At 36.9% G+C, this 20,657-nt stretch overlaps 1 protein-coding gene and 1 long non-coding RNA gene across 4 annotated transcripts in view; one reads left to right on the top strand and one right to left on the bottom strand.

Moving 5' to 3' along the window:
- The window catches only part of LOC104001292 (uncharacterized), a 65,009-nt gene that overhangs the window by 12,000 nt on the left and 32,352 nt on the right, over positions 1–20,657 (top strand). The gene's annotated exons all lie outside the window — the stretch shown is intronic.
- The window catches only part of AMOTL1 (angiomotin like 1), a 169,480-nt gene that overhangs the window by 147,570 nt on the left and 1,253 nt on the right, over positions 1–20,657 (bottom strand). The window lies entirely within an intron of this gene.

Here is a 20,657-nt window from a genome sequence, read left to right as displayed (position 1 = left end):
ATAAATATTATTTTAAAAGAACACTTCAGAGCCAAGAGGGACCGTGGAGACCAATTTTCCTTTTCCTTTTGAAAACTATGATAGAAAGGCAGAGTTACAAGGGCTCTTGGCTTTCGTAAAAAGATCATTCCCACTCCATTGGCCACCACTGAGAAGGCCAGCCTGAAGAATCTCTCTATATGCAAACTGTACCTGGGCTGATTACAACTCATGGCCAAACTCTTGCCCATATTACAAAGAGATCTTGATAACGCTCTGCATGTAGCAGGTTCTCAAATGAAAGTGATTGAATAATTGAACATGACTGATTCATCACATCTGTGAATGCAGCAAGTGGGACATCCACACAGCAGAAGTCCTGTCAGCCTAATTAGGATAGGCACCAATCATCATTTGCTGTAGTCAGCCCAGCTGGCTTAATTTGGTCTCTAGAATGCTGTTCAGAGTTGCCCTGCGGGTTCCTGCACTGCCTGCCAGACTGCAGACATAGTAGATTGACTTGTTGCTTTTTGGCTATCTGCCTGGAGAAATATGATACTTATGGGAGATGCACCAAACAAATAACAATATCTAATAAAATACTAGGAAGTACCAAAGAATGTAGTGCACTTTATTGGGTACTGCTTCTCTAGCAATTTGTGTTGAATCCAATTACCCAAAAATTTTGGAAGGGAGTTCTAGACCAGAGTGAATATGGCACAGTGTAATAGTGAGAACGTTAGACTTATCAATAAATCCAGATTTTAGCCCTGACTCTGCACTAACTGGGTGACTTTGGGCAAACCAGTTACTTTCTCTGGGCTTAATTTCCTCTTGCAAAGACCTCTTCAGGCCTCCCAGACTTGCAGCCTATAATAATATGCTTTTGTATACAAAGGCTACCTATCCACCCATGTCAGTGGATTGAGGAAGCTGCATTATTTATCCATTAGCCAACTGAGACATCAGCACACAAGAGGTGGCTGATTGAGGCTAGAAGTAGTCTGCCATTGAACCAGACACGTTCTCTGTGCAAAACTAAAAACATGTCTGGAGTAGAAATCCAATATTGGGCCATAATCACACTGGTATCATCATTTAATCAACTGAAGTAAATATCCAACATTTTATATCTTTGCTGATTATTAAATAGTATTAACAATAATACTACATCCTTAAAAAGCAAAACTTATTTACAACAGGTAATTCAAAATCACTTCATTAATCTTTGCAGTATCTTTGGGAAGTGAAATAGAGACTCCAAGAGCTTTGTTTGACAAAAATAGGCTTTAGTGATTAACCAAAGAGTGGTTTTCAAAGAAGATTCCCATCTCTCTTGGCCCAGTGGCCTAGGTACCCTCTGGCTTCCAGGAAACAGATTTGCAAGATGATATGGATGTGTGAGGTTAGGCTCTCACATCCATGATTTTATTTTATTAATCTGAACTACATAGGCCCATGGTGAGTGTTTTATTAACTTTAACCTGCAACCCCTGCTGGTTTCTCTGATGCTTGAATTTCACTTCAGCTTGGGAAAACCAAGCACTAAATGTAAAATGAAATGGCATCAAACACATGTATTTTGAGGAAGGTTTTGATCCATCACACCTGTTACTGCAATTCCAACACCTCCCTTTAGCCACAGGAAGCCCCAGAGTTGCTCAGGAGATTCTGGAGCCTAGAAAAGAGTTTTCAGGCCTCAGGCCATATAAAATAACTTACTAAAGAATTTCTATTGGGTATTTAACCTCCATCCAAGTCTAAACCCTGCCATAGACAAAGTCCATGAAGAAGAAACTAAAAAGTAATGCAACCTTGAGAATTTAATGAAAAACATAATGCAACCATGGAAACAGGAAGTGAAGAAATACTTTCTGCTGAAGCAGCTAATGACAGCACAAATACTAATATGCCTGATAAGTTGGGGTGGGTGAATGGAAAAGACTATCAAAAACTTACAGATGTAATTCTGGCTTTGAGAATCACTTTTTTAGAACTAAGCTACCTGCATAGATGGACATTGGGGTCTATGGAATACTGGAATACTATGAATACATAATTGGCACTTCATAAATATTGGTTGATTGAATGGATGAATAAATGCCCAGTGTGGGTGAAGACTCTACCTAGGTATTAGATCTCATAAAGCTCTCAAAGGAGATTTGTCTACACCGATAGAGTGGTGTGAGACAGACCAGCAGAATGGACCTTTGGATTTAAGAAGGTTTAACTCTCCTGTTAAAACCCGTAGACCAGAACTCTCCTGAAACTGACACAGCCTCCTCTTTTATGGGTCCATCTACCCAGCTGCCCAAGCCAGAAACTTGGCCATCCTTGACTTATTACATCTCACATCCAACTGATCACTATGCTTTGTTCATTCTTTCAAATGTCTCAATAATCCATCTGCTTCTGTTTTCATTGCCTCAGCCTTTGTTGAACTGCCATCATCTCTCACTAAGCACTATGACAACTTCAGTGAGTCCCTGGTCTTCATTTCCTCCAACCCATTCTCCACAATTTAGGTGTAGTAGTATTTTTAAAGCACGCATCTGATCATGTCACTTCTGGATTAAAATACTCCAGTAACTCATTGTTCCCAGGAGAAAGTCTGGACTATTTAACATGGTATATAATGCTCAATTATTACAAGGCATTTGCAGTCCCTGAATAAGCTCCCTTCTTCAGTCTTTTGTATATTCAGCCATTCCTAGAGCTCTAGCAAGACTGTTCTTCCTGCCCACCCTCTTCATCTTGCTAACTACAACTTATCTTCCACATCTCATCTTAGACTTGGTTCTGTGTTCCTCAGAGGCTCCCACAGGCTCCCTGTGCTTACCTCATTATAGCATTTATCACACTGCATTGCAATTTTCTGTTAATATATCTATAGTTTAGTTCATAGTTATGCACTTGAGAGCAAAGATCCTACCTTATTTTTATTTGACCCTAACATTTGCACAGTGTCATCATAAGGGAGGCACTTAATATAGATTTGCTGAATGAATGAATATGTGAATGAATAGTGTTGTTTGGCACAAGTGTATTTCAGCTTAACATGTCTTTTTGAAGAGTATTCTGTTTGCAACCTCACCCATTGCCTCAGCTTCTCTGGAAATTTCTCCATCTCAAAACCACACCCAAGCTGCCTATGCTTCCTGGCCCCATTCTGGCCTCCTCATCCAGTCTAACTTGCCTACATTCCCCCACGTCTTCTCACACTTCAGCTTACATACCTGCCCTTGTACCCAGCATGCCACTGGAGTCCCTGCCACTCATACTCCTGCCTCCTTCCCCAAGCTTGGGATGAATCCATATGCTTGATTATCCACAGGATACACCTGCCACCTAATGCAGCCAAGTCACACTGGAACTTCTAACCACCACTTCTAGGGCCATTTCTGGCACTGAAGACTTGATCTAAAAATACAAATTCAGAAAAACCCTGGTCGTACATTGACTATGCCTTAATTGCCTCTATATGGCCCCATCTGTAGAGTGGGAATTCATTAACTAGAAGTACCATGTCTGGGGAATCAGGTAGCATATTCCATCATTCAGATATTCAAGCAACCCCTAGTTCTAACGCATATGAACACCATCACAGCAAACAAGTGTACTTGCTGGTAACTTACACTGTAAATCAGGATATACATAAATGTATATATACTGACATACAAAAATGAATTCATTCATTCATTTGATAAATACTAACTTGGTGTCTCCTAGGTACTAGTCACTGCACTAAACACATGGAATAGAAAAACAACAAATATTGTATCTTTCTTCAAGTAGCTTTCAAACTTGAAGAGGAGACACGTATATGAACGTATCATTACAGAACAACATACTAAGTACAAGCATAGATGCATGCACAGGGTAAACCAGGGATCTGCAAATAATGAAATCTGGAAGTTGGAATGGATCTCAGGGCCTTTAGTCCAACTCTTGTCTTATGCATGACTTTCCAGTATATGCTTATTCAGCCAATACTTAAATACTACCAGTGATAAGGAGCTCACTCCCTCGCCAGATAGCCCATTACATTTTTTAACGCTTCTGTGAAACAATTCACTTTCAGAGTCTCAACAAAATATTAATATTCACCAGCAATCCTCAGTGCTGCTGAGCTGTTCCCAGAACTCCTGCCCCTTGTTCTGTGCTTCAAAGGATGCTTGAAGGAGAGATGCTCTCCAGCCTTGCAGATGTAGACCTCCTTCTTCAGTGAGTCAGGAATCAGAAGGAATAGTCCATCCTGGTTACAAGTAGAGGGTGTAAATCTTTCTGGTCACACCCAGAAGACAAACCAAACAACCCACTGAAGCACAAGAGGGAAGAGGTCACACAATGGGATCTTCCTTCTCCACCAGAAATACTTAAGATCTCCGTCATCTAGGATCTAGGTCTAGTTTATGTCAGCTATCCAAAAATCCTAATCATCAGTGGCCTGCGGACCACAGTAGAACAGAGGGAAGTCTCCTCCTGGGCTGCTCCAAGGGTTTGGTTCTGACGAGTTTCCGTTTCTAAGCTTGAAAAGTTATTTTCCTTCTAGCTCCAAATAGCTCCAAACATATCAGAATCTATCTTCACTCTTAATATTCAAGTGATAAAATTTCAGTGGCACCTACAATAATCTTACACTTGTTTGGAATAGAAAAAACATTCTAGGTATTCACTGTGAGAAAAAAAAAATACCTTTTTACATGAATAAAAGTACATGAAATGCTAGAGGGATAGACTCCTCCTCTGTCTAAAATGGCTGATGTTTAGAGAGTTGAGATACTTATTCTAGGCTTCTTGTTTGTATCCAAGAATTCTTACTGGCTTTGTAGAATTGAAGACTTTGAGTCACTTGGAAACCATTATTTCAGATTGGTTTATCCAACTGGGCAGAGTATTTGTGAAGCTGCTGGGGAATTTATTGATGTTAATATTTTAAATATTCCAATACATAATTTATGCTATCTTCTCTCTAAGGAGTTGTGTCAACAAGCATATTTTTAGTAAGCTAATGAAGTTTTAAAATTATGTGGTCCTTTGTAGAACTCTCAGTGACTCAGGCTTTTCATCTCTGAAGTTGGTTCATTGAGACCACACTCAGAAATCTCCTCTACCATGAAACCCTACCAGGCAGACCTATTTCTTTCTTCCTTTGTGCTTCTCACAGCTTTTTATATTCCATTAGGACAATGATTTTTCCATTGCAGGATAATACTCTTCCATTAGAAGTTGTCTCCTCAGGATAAAATCACATCTTGTTCACCCTTCCGTTCCCACTGTTAGCACGGTGCATGGCCATACTCAGGCTCAGGTAATTCTTGTTGGATGAAGGAGACTGACATACCTACAGCTGAGAAACTCAAGTGAGTCTATACTTGCAAACTCCTCACATAAAGCAGGGTTAAATCGGAAATGATAACAAAAGATTTGTCATTAACTTCTGCCAGTAGGCAGCACAATGCCCAAGGACACTGATGAGCAAAGAAAAAAGAAAATAAATATTCCAAAAGAACTGGGTTCTCATCTGGTTTGTGGCTTTTTAATGTAATGACTCAGGACAAATCACCTTATCTCCCCAGAGCTTAGTTTTTTATGGGTATGAAATAGAACTCATAAAGTTTATTCTTCCATCTCTGAGTTTTGTGAAAATCAGATGCCAACTGGAGAATCATCAAAGCAGTGCACAAATACATAGTACTGTTATCATTTCAGCAAATTTGCTTATAGAGCTCACTTGCTATGCAGCACTGAATTCCAACTTGCTTGCTTAACTTGGGAAGTGATACAGAATGTGGGAGGCAGTATATATATCGTGGATGAGAGCAAGGACTTTGGAGACAAATCTGGATTTAAATTTTAGATCTACCATTTATTAGCAGTGATCTGTGAGCAAGGTATATAACATCACTCATCCTAATTTTTTCTATCTGTAATAGGGTATCATAGCACATGCTTTGTAGGGCTATGGTAGGGATTAAGTGAGAAATGTCTGTAATTTACCTAGTACAGATCCTGGCCAGAAATAAAAACTAAGTAAATGACAATAGTAGTTGTTTCTATTATTATCACTATTAGCATGTGAAGTAGATACACTTCTGGAAGTGATGTTGTCCCATCTGCAGACTGCATTCCATGGAGAAACAGAATAAAATGTGAGGAGTCATTTATCTTAAAGGATAAGCTGCTGGCTAGAAGACACTTCTCTGAAAAAAAGATGTGTAAAAAATGGGTGAGAGTGCAAACAAGAATCCATTGATATGTGCTAGTTCTAGAAAGGGAGGGGAAAAACTAGTCAGGAAAGAGCAACAGAGGTGAAGAGGCAGAGGAATGCTCTGTAAGGACTTGCTGAGATGGAGCCATAAACAATACCACCTGGGTGTGGGAGGTTGGGAAACCCCAGGAGAGGATTAAGTGTTGCTATGTGAGAGAAGGAGCTAGGCTGAAGTCTATGAGGCAAAGAGACAAAGAGCCCGAATAAGATAAATGGCCACAGCTCTCTGATTATGAGCCAAGAATAGGATATTGACATGGGCCCCACAGCAAAGGGCTGTTGTTAATATACAGATCTTTACAGCCATTCCCGAACAGGTGAAAACATCACAGTTGCCAACCAATCCAGCACTGTCCATTAGAAAGGGAATGTGAGCTGCATATATAATTTTAAATATTCTAATAGCCACATGTGTTAGTCATCTCCAGCTGCTATAACAAAATACCACAGTCTAGGTGGTTTCAATAACAATTATTTATTTCTCACAGTTCTGAAGGTTGGGAAATTCTAGATTAAGGTCCTGGTCAATTCTGTTCCCTGGCAAGGACTCTCTTCCTAGGTTGCTGATGACCACCTTCTCCCTGTGTCCTCATGTAGTGGAAAGACAGAGCACTCTGGACTCTCCTAGTTCTTATAAGGATACCAGTTCCATCATGGGGGCCTACCTTGAAGACTCACCTAAATTTATTCACCTCCCAAAGGTCCCACCTCCAAATACCATCTCCTCAAGGGTTAGGGCTTCAACATATGAATTTGTGATAGCACAAACATTCAATCCATAACACCACATTTAAAAAAAAAGTAGTACAGGTGAAATTAATTTTAATAATATATTTTATTTAATCCACTTTAGTCACAATACTATTTTAACACACAATCAGAATAAAACATTATTATTGAAAATGTTAGATTTTTTTCCATCCCAATCTTCAAAATCGGTGAAATCGGTGTCTATTTTCACTTATGCCACATGTCCACTTGGACTATCCACATTTCAAATGCTCAATAGCTACACATGGTACAGACCCCATCCCAAAGGAAAATGAATTTTATTCTCCTGACCTCCTAGGCTCTTAAGATCTTTTAAAAGCCTAGATTCTTAGAGCCAGAAAAGGCTTTTGGAATTGTTGTGTTCAGAGATCTCTACATATTCTCAACAGGTTTCCCCTTAGCATGTTTACTTTAAGCAATTTTATACCTGTTGAAATTTACCCTCCAATTCAATATTCACTGAAGGCTGACTTAATGCTTGGCCTGGACAGGTTAATCATGGTTTATGTTCCATCCGCTCTCTCTTCTAAGGGAAACTAACTTACGCACACCCTCCTCCTTCAATCCCTAGGCACCCCATTTCTTCTTCTGCTCCTCACCACCTCTCTAGCCCAGCTGATCAAGAGTGGACACATGACTCCACCTGTGTAGTCACCTCGTGTGGAAAATCTCGCTCAATCAGGGCAGACAATTGACGGGCTAATCAGATGCCCTGTCAGGAATATAGAGGCAGAATCAGCAGATAGGGAGAAGTACCAAAAGACACACACAAAAGAAAAGAGAGAGGGAAAGAGAGAGCTACAAATATTGGGTTTCCAGCCACTTCTCAGATTTCTTCAGGGAGGGGTTTTAGGTGAGGGAGGTATGTGGCTTGGAATAGCTCCTTCTCAATCATGTTTCCACATCAGGTTTCCAAAAGCCATTTCATTTTAACAAAGTGATTCTCCAGATGAAAGACGTTTGAAAGACTCCGGTGAGAGATCTCAAAATAACTGTGATTCCTGGAGCTCCGGTAGAACCTTCCGGTACCAGCCACAGTCTGGGCTTCTGAGGTGCAGCTGTTTCGCTGTTTCTGGTTTTCCATGCGATTCCTGTACCTCTCATGGTCATGACTAGTTTTCAAGAATCCTTTATATGCTGAGGGAGCCTAAGTGAGTCTACCTTTCAACACAATTGCCTTCCACAGAGAGGGATATTTTCATATATATTTGAGCAAAGTTCTTTTCCACATCTCCCCTTGGACTTGTTTGCTCTCAATCTCATGCCAGGACTTAGCCTGCCACAGAAGTGATGGATTACCTTGGATCGCATCCCCAAGTAATTATATTCTGAAAATACCTCAGCACAGTGGCCTTCTGGGGACTCTTTTAAGTCTCACATCATCTACAGCAGTGGTTCTCAGCCGAGGCTGCACATTCAAACTGTCTGGGAAACTTCTAAAATATGCTGATGTCCTAGGCCCTCCCTCAGACTCTGAAATCAGAATCTCTGGGGGCAGATCCTTGGGTGCCTGTATTTCTTAAAAATCTCCGAAGTAATTCTAATGTGGAGCCACAGTTGAGAAATACTGTGTGATACACCGGATGTGCCCTCACATAGACTTGGGTTTCTATCACAGAAAACCAGATTCTGTTTTTAATTGAAAAAGAAATGCGTACTTATTTTTTTTAAAGAATACGTAGTGAGGAATTATCCAAAGTGAGAAGGCTCACTCATCAGTAGTATTCCCAATGGTTCCTAGAGGTAACTATTGCAGTTTTTTATGTGTCCTCCAAATATTGCCTATGTTTCTTCCAATATTTAAATCTCTCTCTCTCTCTCACACACACACACACACATTTTCGCTCTGGCTTTTTGTCTTACTAACATATCTTGATTATTAGCCTAGAATTTCTTTTTGTATAAATCTATGGGGCACAAGTCTAATTTTGTAACATGCATACATTGTATAGTATGTATTTAGATTGTATGCATTCAGGGCTTTTAGGGTAGCCATCACTCATATAATGTACATTATACTTATTTAGTAATTTTTTATCATACACCCCACACCCTACCCTAGCCTAGACATTTTCGATAAAGGAAAACAGTGTCGGGGTTTGAGTACTTCTTTTTCCAAATAATAAAACAAAAGTAAAACTAATTAAAACAGTGTGATCTTATTACTGGAATAAATAAATTATTTGGTAGCACAGAATAGGAAGTCCAAAAAATAATCAATAGAATTGATGTGATATATGAAAAAAATTGGCATTTCAAATTAGTGGGGAAATAAAGGATACACTATTCAATAAATAGTATTGAGATAATTATTGGGACAATTGTCTATTCATTTTTTTTAAATGGATTCCTATTCACAGCATATAAAAATTAATTAAAGATGAATTAAAGTCTTCACAATAAAACTAAGCATGTTAGAGGACATAATTTTACAATTCTGGCATGGGAAAATCTTACTAAATAATACATAAAATCTAGAAGTCACAAAATAACTATAGACAGATTAGGCTACATCAAATTTAAATTTTCTCTAAAAAGAAAGAGTAAAGAAAAGTAAAATAAAAATAAGAAAATGAAAGGTAAAATTTATAACGTATACAAAAGATTAATATCCATATTAAAAAATGTTTCTATATATCAATAAACTGACAATCAACAGAAAGCTAGACAAGGCTATCAACTGATAATCAATAGATAAACAGATATTAATTATAAAAGTATAAAAAGATATTCAATGCAACACTCAAAGAGTCAAAACAATCTTGATATCTTTTTTTTCACTTATCACATTGGCAAAATGTTTTAAAAGATTAATATCAAGAAACGGTGACTATTTGAAGAAACAGATATTCTCTAACTTTGGTAGAAAAATATGCTAAAAACAGTTTTTAAATGGCAATTTGGCACATCCCCACATCCTCTAATATACAAATTCATATGTCATTTGATTTAGCAATTTCACTTCTAAGTAATCTATTCTACAGAAAGCAATTACAAAATAAGTGCACACAAAGTTATATGTAATATGACATTTTTTGTAATAAAAAATTTTAATGACTGTCAATAAATAGTTAAAGTAAGGTATAGTTATATTGTAAATCTCACATAGCCATTAAAACAAATAAAATGACTGTATAAGAACTGATAAGTCAGGAAATTGACAAATTTCCTGTAAATTGTAAAAAGCCAGGTGCAAAACAATTTACAAAGAGGATCCAATTTTTTTCCAAGAAAGATACACATGCACACTTTTAATCACATAGAGACAGGCCTTCAAGGAATAGCAGACTTTTAATAGAGATACTTCTAGGGAAGGGAGTGAGATTTCAAGCTTGAGAGTATGAAGCATAGAAGGAAACTTAATTAACACCATATATTTTATATATTTTTATAAGGCATATTTATTAAATTTGTAATTTTTTAAATAATGAGAGGAAGAAAGTTTTCTCACTGCTTTAATTTGTTCTTTATAAATTCTGAGTTTATCTTTCTTTCATATGTCTATTGGCCATCTTTATTTCTTTTCTTCTGAACAGCCTGTTCATGTACTTTGCCCATTTTTATTCAATTTCTTTCTTTGTACTGAATGTACTATTTAAAATTTTTAAAGTATATTTTGATCTTTTTTCTATTTATTGTTGTATTCTGATTTCATTTATACTACTTTCATCACATATGTTTTATTTGTATTTTAGATAATTAAATGTATCAGTTTTTTCTTTGTATAGCATCTGAGTTTGGAGCCATGCTTAAAAAGTTATTTTCTAATTCAAGATTATTAAATAACTTACCAATTTAAAAATTCTTTTTATTGCTTAATATTTAATATATGTTTTTATTAATCGGGAATTTATTTGGAGACAGGAATACAGCTTTAACTTTCTTTTCCAAATGTCATTTCCCTCAATACCACTGGGTTGAAACACCATATTGCCACTTTTGTTGGCTCTTTCTGGACTCTATTTTTTCCCACTGATCTCTACAGTTTTGTACCCGTACTTTAATAATTATATTTTGTGACATGCTTTAATTATCTAGTATGACTAGACTTCCTCTCTCATATTGCTTTTCCTGCCAGAAATTGTTTGTCTCTTCCCATCTTTCAATTGTAAAAGTTTATTGTGAGATAAGATGTTACAGACTCACTTTTACCTCTCCCTCTCCTCTAAATATAACTAAATACTCTGGAAATAACTCAACAGATGATTGTAAAAGGACTCTGAAATATGGAAAAAAGAAAAGTTGACTGGCTAGGGATTTCAGGATGTGAGACACCATAGTGATTTCCCTGGGTTTTCTTTTTATCTCCCATATATCCCACGCTGAGTACCAGGGAGGCTTACAACCCCAAACCACCAACAGGCATAGCATTGAAAAACAAACACCAAAAGCCTGCTGGCTCTGGCCAGAGGCAGGGAAAGGGTAAGCCCAGAAGAGTCCTACCAGAGAAATAATCCTCTGGTCCTCATGCTGATCTGTGGCAGGACCAAGAGACTGATCTGCCTGCAGCAGCAATAGTAGCACAGCAGACTGAACCATTCCCCACCCCACACATGCTGGCAAGCCGCACTCTCTTCAGTGTCAACATCAGCAAACCCCATCCAATAATAGAATGGTGGTGGGTTCCACCTGCATCAACATCAGTAGGGTACCTATCCCATATCCAAGACAACAGGTAGGCCAATCCATCCTCAGGCGAAGCATTAGCAAACCTGAACAGGACCTATCCCTTCCTCCATACCCATCAAACAGCCCACGAGGCACCTGCAGTAATAAAGCAGGAGCCCAAATAGCAGCAGAAGAACACGGTAGACTATTAGCATAGCAAGAACTCTGAAAACAAATTGTCATGGAACTATAACTCAGAAAAGTAGACCAGAACTTATATGCTAAGCCCCAAAAGGGTGACTGCTTACTAAAAATAAAAGATCTAAGTAGTATGAAGCATGTTCTAAAATAATACCCAAAATGTCCAGGGTACAAGTGGAAGTCATTCATCTTACCAAGAACAAGGAAACATACAACTTTTATGAGAAATGACAATCAACTGATGCCAACTTTGAAGAGACTCAGATGTTGGAATTATCTGAAAAGGATTTTAAGGCAATCATTATAAAAATGTTTCAACAAACAGTTACAGATTTTCTTGAAACACATCAAAAACACACAATTCCAACAAAGAAATAGAAGTCATAAAAAAGAAACAAATGCAGAAAATAGAATTTAAAGAGACAATAACAAATAAAAAGTCACCAGATGAGGTTAGTAGTAGAGTGATGATGATAAGACAGAATCAGTGAACTTAAGGACAAATCAATAGAATTTACTTGTACAAAAAAGGAAAAATAAACAAAAAATTTAACAGAGCCTCAGAGGCTCTGTAGGATCAAAACAAAGATATAATATTTTATCATTAGCATCTCAGAGAGAGAAGAAATAGACTGTGTTGCTGAAAAAGTATTCAAAAAACATACTGGCTGAAAACTTTCAAATTTGGTGAAATGCATAAACGCACAGATTCAAGAAGCCAAGTGAACCTAAATAAGATAAATCCAAGGAAATCCACACTAAGACACATTATAATTAAACTTCTGAAAACTGAAACGAAATAAAACAAAATCTTAAAAACAGCCAAAGAGAAATGATGCATTACCTACAGACAAACACAAATTTGAATGACAGAGGATTTCTCATTTGAAACTATGAAGGCCAGAAGGACCTGACACAATATATTTCAATCCCTGAAAGAAGAAAATCCAAAACCATGAATCCTGTATCTAGCAAAACTATCCTTCAAGAATGAAGGGGGAAATAAAGACATTATCAGGCAAAGGAAAACTAAGAGAATTTGTCACCAACAGACCTACCATTAAACAATGGCTAAAGGAAGCTCTCAAACAGAAAGAAGGTGAGAACAAAGGAAGGCTGGGGCTGGGTGCAGTGAGTCACACCTATAATCCCAGCACTTTGGGAGGCCAGGGTGGGAGGATCACTTGAGGCCAGGAATTTGAGACTAGCCTGGGCAATATAGCAAGACCCCAGTTCTACAAAAGAAAAATAATAGCATTAGCTGGGAGTGGAGGCATCCATGGAATATTCATCATAATAGACTATATACTGGGTCATAAAACAGCTATTAACAAATGTTAAGAAATTGAAATCAAATAGAGTATGTTTTCTAACCTTATGGAATAAGACTAGAAATCAGTAGCAAAACAAAAACAGAAAAACCTTTAGGCACATGGAAGTTAAATGACACACTTTTAAATAAGCCATAGGTGAATGAGAAAGTCTCAAAGGGCATTTTTACAGACTAAATACAACTTAACAAAAACGAAGAAACAACATCAGAATTTGTAAGATGCAGCTAAAGTGGCAAAAGAAAAATTTATAGCACCAAAGGCTTACATTAGAAAAGAGAAATAATCGCAAGTCAGTAATTCAAGCCGCTAGCTCAAGAAACAACAAAAGGAAGAGCAAAATATACCGAAGTCAAGCGGAAGGAAAAAAATTAAGATAATGACAGAAATAAATGAATCTGAAATAGGAAAAGCAATAGAAAGAATTCATGAAATAAAAAGCTGGTTATTAGTGGAAAAAATTAATATAATTGATAACTCTCTAGCTAGACTGGTAAAGATCAAAAGTAAGAAGACACAAATTACCAATATCAAACAGGAGATATTGCCACAGATTTTACAGTCATTAAAAGAATAATATGAAATATATGAACAACTTTACACTCATAAATTCAACAATTTCAAAGAAATGGACTAATTCCCAAAAATCACAATGAAAACTCAGCCAAGACGAAATAGAAAATCTGAACAGTTCTACAACTATTTAAAAAATTGAATTTATAATTACAAATCTCTCCAAAAAGAAATTTCCAGGTCCAGATGATTTCACTGGAGAATTTTGCCAAGCATTTAAAGAATTAACACCAATTTCACACTATCTCTTTTTCAAAATAGAAAAGAAGCAATCACTTTCTAACTCATTTTATGAGGCCAGTACTACCTTGATATGAAACCAGACAAAGACAGTACAAAAGAAGAAAAAATACAAATCAATAATTCTTATGAACTGGGATGCAAAAATCCTTAACAAAATTTCATTAAATTGAATCCAGCAATGTATAAAAAAGAATAATAAGCCATGACCAAATGAGATTTATTTCAGCTATGTAAGGCTGGTTCAATATTTGAAAATCATTCAATGTAATTCACCATATCAACAGACTAATATAAAAAATCACATGATCATACTGATCATTGCACGAAAAGCATGTAACAAGCAAACACTCATTCAAGATAAAAACCCTCAGCAAAGTAGGAATAAAGGGAAGCTTCCTCAGCTTGATCAAGAACCTCTACAAAACATCTGCAACTAACATCATATTTAATCGTGAAAGACTGAATGCTTTTCCTTTGAGATTGGAAAGGATTTCTGTCTTATCTCTCTTACTTAACATAGTACTGAGAGGTCTAGCCAGTGCAATAAGGCAAGAAACCAGAAAGATCATACAGAATGGAAAGGGAAAAATAAAATGCTCTATTTTCAGATTACATAATGGTCTGTTTAGAAAATCCCAAGGAATTTACCAAAGAAAAAAGAAAAAGAAGAAGAAAAAGAAGAAGAAACCTAGACCTAATGAGTTCAACACAGTTGCAGGATTTAATATTAACATAAAAATTAATTGCATTTCTCTATATTAACAATGTATATGTGGAAACTGAAGTATAACAATGCAATATCACTTTCAATTGCTCCAAAGAAAGTTAAGTACTTCGTATAAATGTAACAAAATACCTACAGAATCTGTATATTGAAAATTATAAAATATTCATAAAAAAAAAACAAAGAAGACCCACATAAGTGCAGAAATTTTCCATGTTAAAGGATTGGAAGACTCAACATAGTAAAAATGTCATTTCTCCCCAAATTAAACTACATGTCTAACAGGATTCCTATCAAAATCCCAGCAAGGTTCTGTAGATAGAGACAAGTTCATTCTAAAGTTTATATGGAAAGTAAAAGTCCCAAGGATCTCTAAAACTTTTGACAAATAACCCTGAAACGGGAGGAAGAACTCTACCTAGTGTATTGCTTATTATAAAGCTACCATGCAACTTACTATATAATATTAGTCAAATACTCAAAAGAGTGTGGTATTGTCAGAGATATAGGCACATCAATGGAAGAGAATGGAGAACCCAGAGATAAAGTTATACAAATATGCCCAGTTGATTTCTTGACAAAGCTGAAAAACCAATCCAAAGAAAGAAGGAGAGCCTTTTAAAAAAAATGGTGCTTGAGAAATTGGACATACAGAGGCAAAAAACAAAACAAAACAAAAAACAAAAAACAAAACTAAATTTGACTAAACTTGACATATTATATACAAATTAATTCAAAATAGATTAAAGACCTAAATGTGAAGTATAAAACTATAAATCTTTTAGGAAAAAGTAGAAAATATTTGGGAACTGGGGCTAGGCAAAAAGTTCTTATGCTTTGCACTAAAAGCACAATCCATTAAAGGAAAAATTGATTAACTGGACTTTATGAAAATTAAACACTTTTGCTCTGTGAAAGACCTTTTCAAGAGGATAGAATAAAAAATTACAGAGTGGGAGAGAATATCTGCAAACCATACATCTAATAAAGGACTTATATCTAGAATATATAAAGAACTCACAACACTCAACAGTGAAAAACAACAACAACAACAACAAAACAATCCAATTAGAAGATAGTCGGGTTATTTGTGTTTTGGTTTGTTTAAGTTCTTTAGAGATTCTGGATATTAGACCTTTGTCAGATGCATAATTTGAAACTATTTTCTCCCATTCTATAGGTTGTCTGTCTACTATGTTGCTAGTTTCTTTTGTTGCACAGAAGTTCTTTCGTTTAATTAGGTCCAACTTGTCAATTTTTCTTTTTGTTACAATTGCTTTTGGAGACTTAGCTAAAAATTCTTTACCAAGACTGATTTTCTAGGTTTTCTTCTAGGATTTTTATAGTTTGAGGTCTTACATTTAAATCTTTAATTCATCTTGAGTGAATGTTTGTATATGGTAAAAGGCAGGGGTCCAGTTTCATTCTTCTGCATATAGCTATCCAGCTATCCCATTTATTGGGGCAAAAGGCATAAATAGACATTTTACTGAAGAGGAAATACAGATGATAACATGAAAAGATGGTCAGCATCATTGCCCATTACGCAAACACAAATTAAAACCACAATGAGATATCACTATCCATCTATCAGAATGACTAAAATAAAAAATAGTAATAACACCAAATTCTGGTAAGGGTGCAGAAACTCTATTACTCATATATTGCTGGTGGTAACATAAAATATTATGGCCATTCTGTATAAACATTAATAGTTTGAAGTTTCTTTTAAACTAAAAACTTAGCATAAAACCCAGATATCACATTTTCAGGCATTTATCCCAAATAAATGAAAATTTATGTTCATGCAAAAAACTTGTACATGAATGTTCATAGCATCTTTATTTGTAACAGCCAAATATTAGAAACTACCCAAATGTCCTCCAATGGATAAATGAGTGAATGCTTAAGCAAACTGTAGTACATCCATACTATTCAATACAACACAGTAACAAAAAGGAACCAACTATTGATACACATAACAACTTGGATAGATCTCAAGATTATTATGCTGAATGGAAGAGGCCAATATCATAAGGTTACATAATGCATGACTATATAACATTCTTGAAATAAAATTATATAAATGGACAATAGATTAGTAGTCTCAAAGGGTTAGGGATGGGACCATGGCTTTAAAAGGGAAGTATAAAGAAGCCTTGCAGTGATGATATGGTTAGTGATATTTTGATTGTGGCAATAGTTACATGAAGCTAATGTGACAAAAACTGTATACAATCACACACACAAACACACACACACACACACACAATGAGTACATGCATAGCTGATAAAATCTGATAAGGTCTGTGGATCGTACCAATGTCAATTACCTGGTTTTGATATTGTACTATAGGTATGTAAATGTTAACAGTGGCGAAGGCTGGGTGAAGGGGGGCACTCATAGACTCATGAATCTATAAATATTTCATAATGTTTTTTAAAAATATACGAGCCAGCTATTCTTTAACAGCCAGAGTGTTTGCATGATTCTTTGTTTACAAAATCCACAACTAGACCAACCATAAATTTAATGAGATGGATCTGTCAAACATCAATTCATATATTAAAATTACACAGATTAAAATTTTGTATTCACAAGGTCTGAATAACTCAAGAAAACTTAATATTCACATTTGGCTCTCAAGAGTGATTTTATCCTTCACCCTGACCTACCAAAGTGGTAGCATCTATCTGTATACTGGTAAACCTAAAATGTTTGGAGTACCTTGGGCTTTGGATCCCCGTAGAAGTCGTCTAACTTCAGTTTCTGCTTAAACACAACTTTAAAAATAGTAATAAATAGTTATAATATATTGAGCACTGAACTATTCAACTACCTGCTACAGAGTGGAAGGTAAGAACAGGACTCACAAGAAATGAGAAAACATGGTCCCAATTCATATTATTTTAGATACAGAGGATGGGATGCAGAGGTTGTTTTTAAGCCTTTGGAAATGCATTTAGGAGCAAAAAGAGGAAAAAAAAATGGCAGTAGAAGAGATATTCAGAATGTAAATATTCAGTGTGATATAAGTATTTATTGAACACTTATCTTGAGCACCTGTAGAGTGATGACCAACTGAAGCTCTGGGTTTGCCAGGGAGCCTGTGGCTTTGGGACTTGCAACAACAGTATCATTAGTACTGCTCCAACGCTGTCACTACTGCCACTGTTAGCTGTTATTCATTTACATAACACAGATGTATTAGGCACTGTGCTAAGCACTCCACAAATATCATCTACAAATATAATCGCCACACGAACCTTGTGAGATGGCATTACTATCCAGATTTTAAAGAAGAAGAAACTGAGAAGACATGTCTAGATACTTTCCCAAGGTCAGCAACTAGAAAATGTCAGAGTCCTGATAGGAACCCGGGTCATCTGACTTCAAAATTCATACTTTTAACCAATAGTCTATGTGTCTTCACCAAAGCCTGTTTAAAACCCTCCTCTTTGCTACTCTTTTCTCATGGCTTCAGGTGCTTTCCACCAGGCCTCAGGTGGCACCTCTGGGCAGTTCCCTGACTTCATATTGTCTCTGCTCTACCTCCTTCCCCTAACAAATTCCATGTGGAGGATGGGGCACAGCCAATATAGCAGGCAAGGCAGATCTTCAGCAGAGCCTTGTATGAGGAGAGTTGGGTGGGTAGGTATGGAGGGAGATGATGAGAGAAGAGTGTATGTGTGAGTGTGAGAAATGTTTTTTCCCTGATTTTATTATAACGGTAAAACGAGTTAGTAAATGAGTCTCTTTCTCAAGTCTTTTTAACTAAAACATTTGAGTTAGTGGTATAAGGCCAGGAAATATGCAAGGACAAAGAATCCTGGTTGGATTCTTCTATTTCTGACACCATCTCAGGGGCTTGATCTCAGCCGGCTTCAGAGTAAACAAGGTTACCACCTTGTTCCCATTATCTAATGCTACATAAAAACCACCCCCAAACTTAGTTAATATACATTGTTATTATCTCTCAATGTTCTATGGGCTGAGTGGGCTGAGCTGAGTGGTTCTCATTCAGGGTCTCTCATATAGTTGCAGTCAGATAGTGGTGGGGGCTGGAGTTATTTAAAAGTTTCTTTCCTTACATGTCTGAAGGCTAAGTTTGAATGGCTGGAAAATCTGAGGACTGGTTGGGATTCAATCCTTGTAGCCTCTCCATGTGGCCAACTTGGACTTTCTCACAGTATGCTGGTCTCAGAGTAATTGGCAGTCATGGGCTTGGGCCAGCTTGTATTGGCTTATAAGAGCTGATTCTGCATATCTCCTCCCAAACCTGTGTTCAGTGCTATCATTTTGGAAGCCATGGTGGGAGTATTTACACCATGAAAATTGGCAAACACTGCAAATTAGGGAACTTTTGTTTTTCTCCAGAGAGCCAGTTTACTAGCACATGACTCTACATGGTAGTTGGCTTCTGCCAAAGTGACTGAGACAAGAAACCCAGAAGGAAGATGTAAACCTTCATAGAACCTAGCAATGGTTGTCCCAGAATGTTGCCTTCTTCTCTTTCTATTGGTCAACCAAGTCTCTAAGGCTAGCCTATATTTAAGAGGTGGAGAATTAGCATTAAACTCCTGTGGGAAGAGTAGCAAAGAATTTGTATAGTCTAGGAGCCGGCACAGAGTAGGCACTCAATAAATGCTTGATTAATGAATGAGTGTATAGTCATTTTAAACACTGATCTGCACATCCTTAAGCCACTCTAAATGCACAAGTCCTTTTTGAAACTTTTACTTCAACCAATGATTTTTAAATCTCTGAGTAGCCTAACTCTAAAACTGCTTGATATAGATCTATTTACACTCTGTCCGCAGGTATTTGCAGACCTGTTTACTCAGGCCTTTCCTGGTTAACTGTACTGGTTTCTTGTACTCAATTGGTAGTACTACACACATTACAATCACAGATTGCTTGCTTTATAGACGTTTATAGATGTGCTGTTTAGGTTGGCTTTATTTCCTTAAGTAAACTGCAAGTTTCTTAAGAGAGTTCTCATGTATTTCTTTGCCACTCCTCCTTCCTACCATGCCAACTACAGATAGTTTTAAACACATACACATGAATACTTACAACATAGGTGGTGGTTAGAGATTATAACCCTTAAAAGTGAAGGAAAGAAGGAGCGGTACTAAAATTTTTTAATTGCTGTTTTAGAGCCTTCCATAAATGTTCTCATTTAACTCTTCTATTTACCTAATGAAGCAGGTATTGTTTCCATTTCACAGTTGAGGGAAATGAGCCTCAAGAAGGTTTAGACATTTGGTCCAAGCCATACTGGGAGGTGGAGAAGCTGGGATTCAAATGAAGACCCACATGGTTCCAAGGTCTGAGGCTTACGCATTCTTCAGGCTGCCTTCCTACTGCTTTCTACATTCCCTATCCTCTCGCATTCTGGCCTCTCTCCTTAAAGCACCTACAAGAGTCATAAAAATGCTAATGCTTCTAAACTCCAAATAGAGTAATAAGCATTTCAATTTCTCTGGTAAAAATGTCCTTAGAAAGCTTAGTAAAACAAGAAGCTTAGAGCGTCTTATACTAGGAGTGGAGTGAGCCTGGTAGCAGGGGGGACGAGCTAAGGGGATAATGTAATAACTCAGGCAAAGCGTGTTGATGGGTTAGACCAAGGTAGTAGTGGTGGGGTAGAGAGATGTAAACCATTTGGAGAGATATTAAGAAGACTGACTCAACAGACTGGTGATTGATTGGATTGTGCAGGTGCTGATCAATTATTTTAGAACCATCATTCTGGATGCTGCTGGGAGGTAAGACTGGAGAGAGGAGGCCCAGATGTGAGGTTTCTGTATTCCTAGAAAAAATTGATAAGGGCTTTAAACTAGGGTAATATCTGTGGAGGTGGGGAGAAATGGATGGATTTGAGAAATAATATGGAGTTCAAATCTGCTGAATGTGTTCCCAAATCAGATGTGAAAATGTGAGGAAGTTTGGAGG

The sequence above is a fragment of the Pan troglodytes genome, chromosome 9 (genome assembly GCF_028858775.2).
Source record: "Pan troglodytes isolate AG18354 chromosome 9, NHGRI_mPanTro3-v2.0_pri, whole genome shotgun sequence".
In the NCBI taxonomy this organism is placed as follows: domain Eukaryota; kingdom Metazoa; phylum Chordata; class Mammalia; order Primates; family Hominidae; genus Pan; species Pan troglodytes.
Note: the sequence above shows the minus strand (reverse complement) of the source record. Positions and strands in the feature narration are given on the sequence as shown.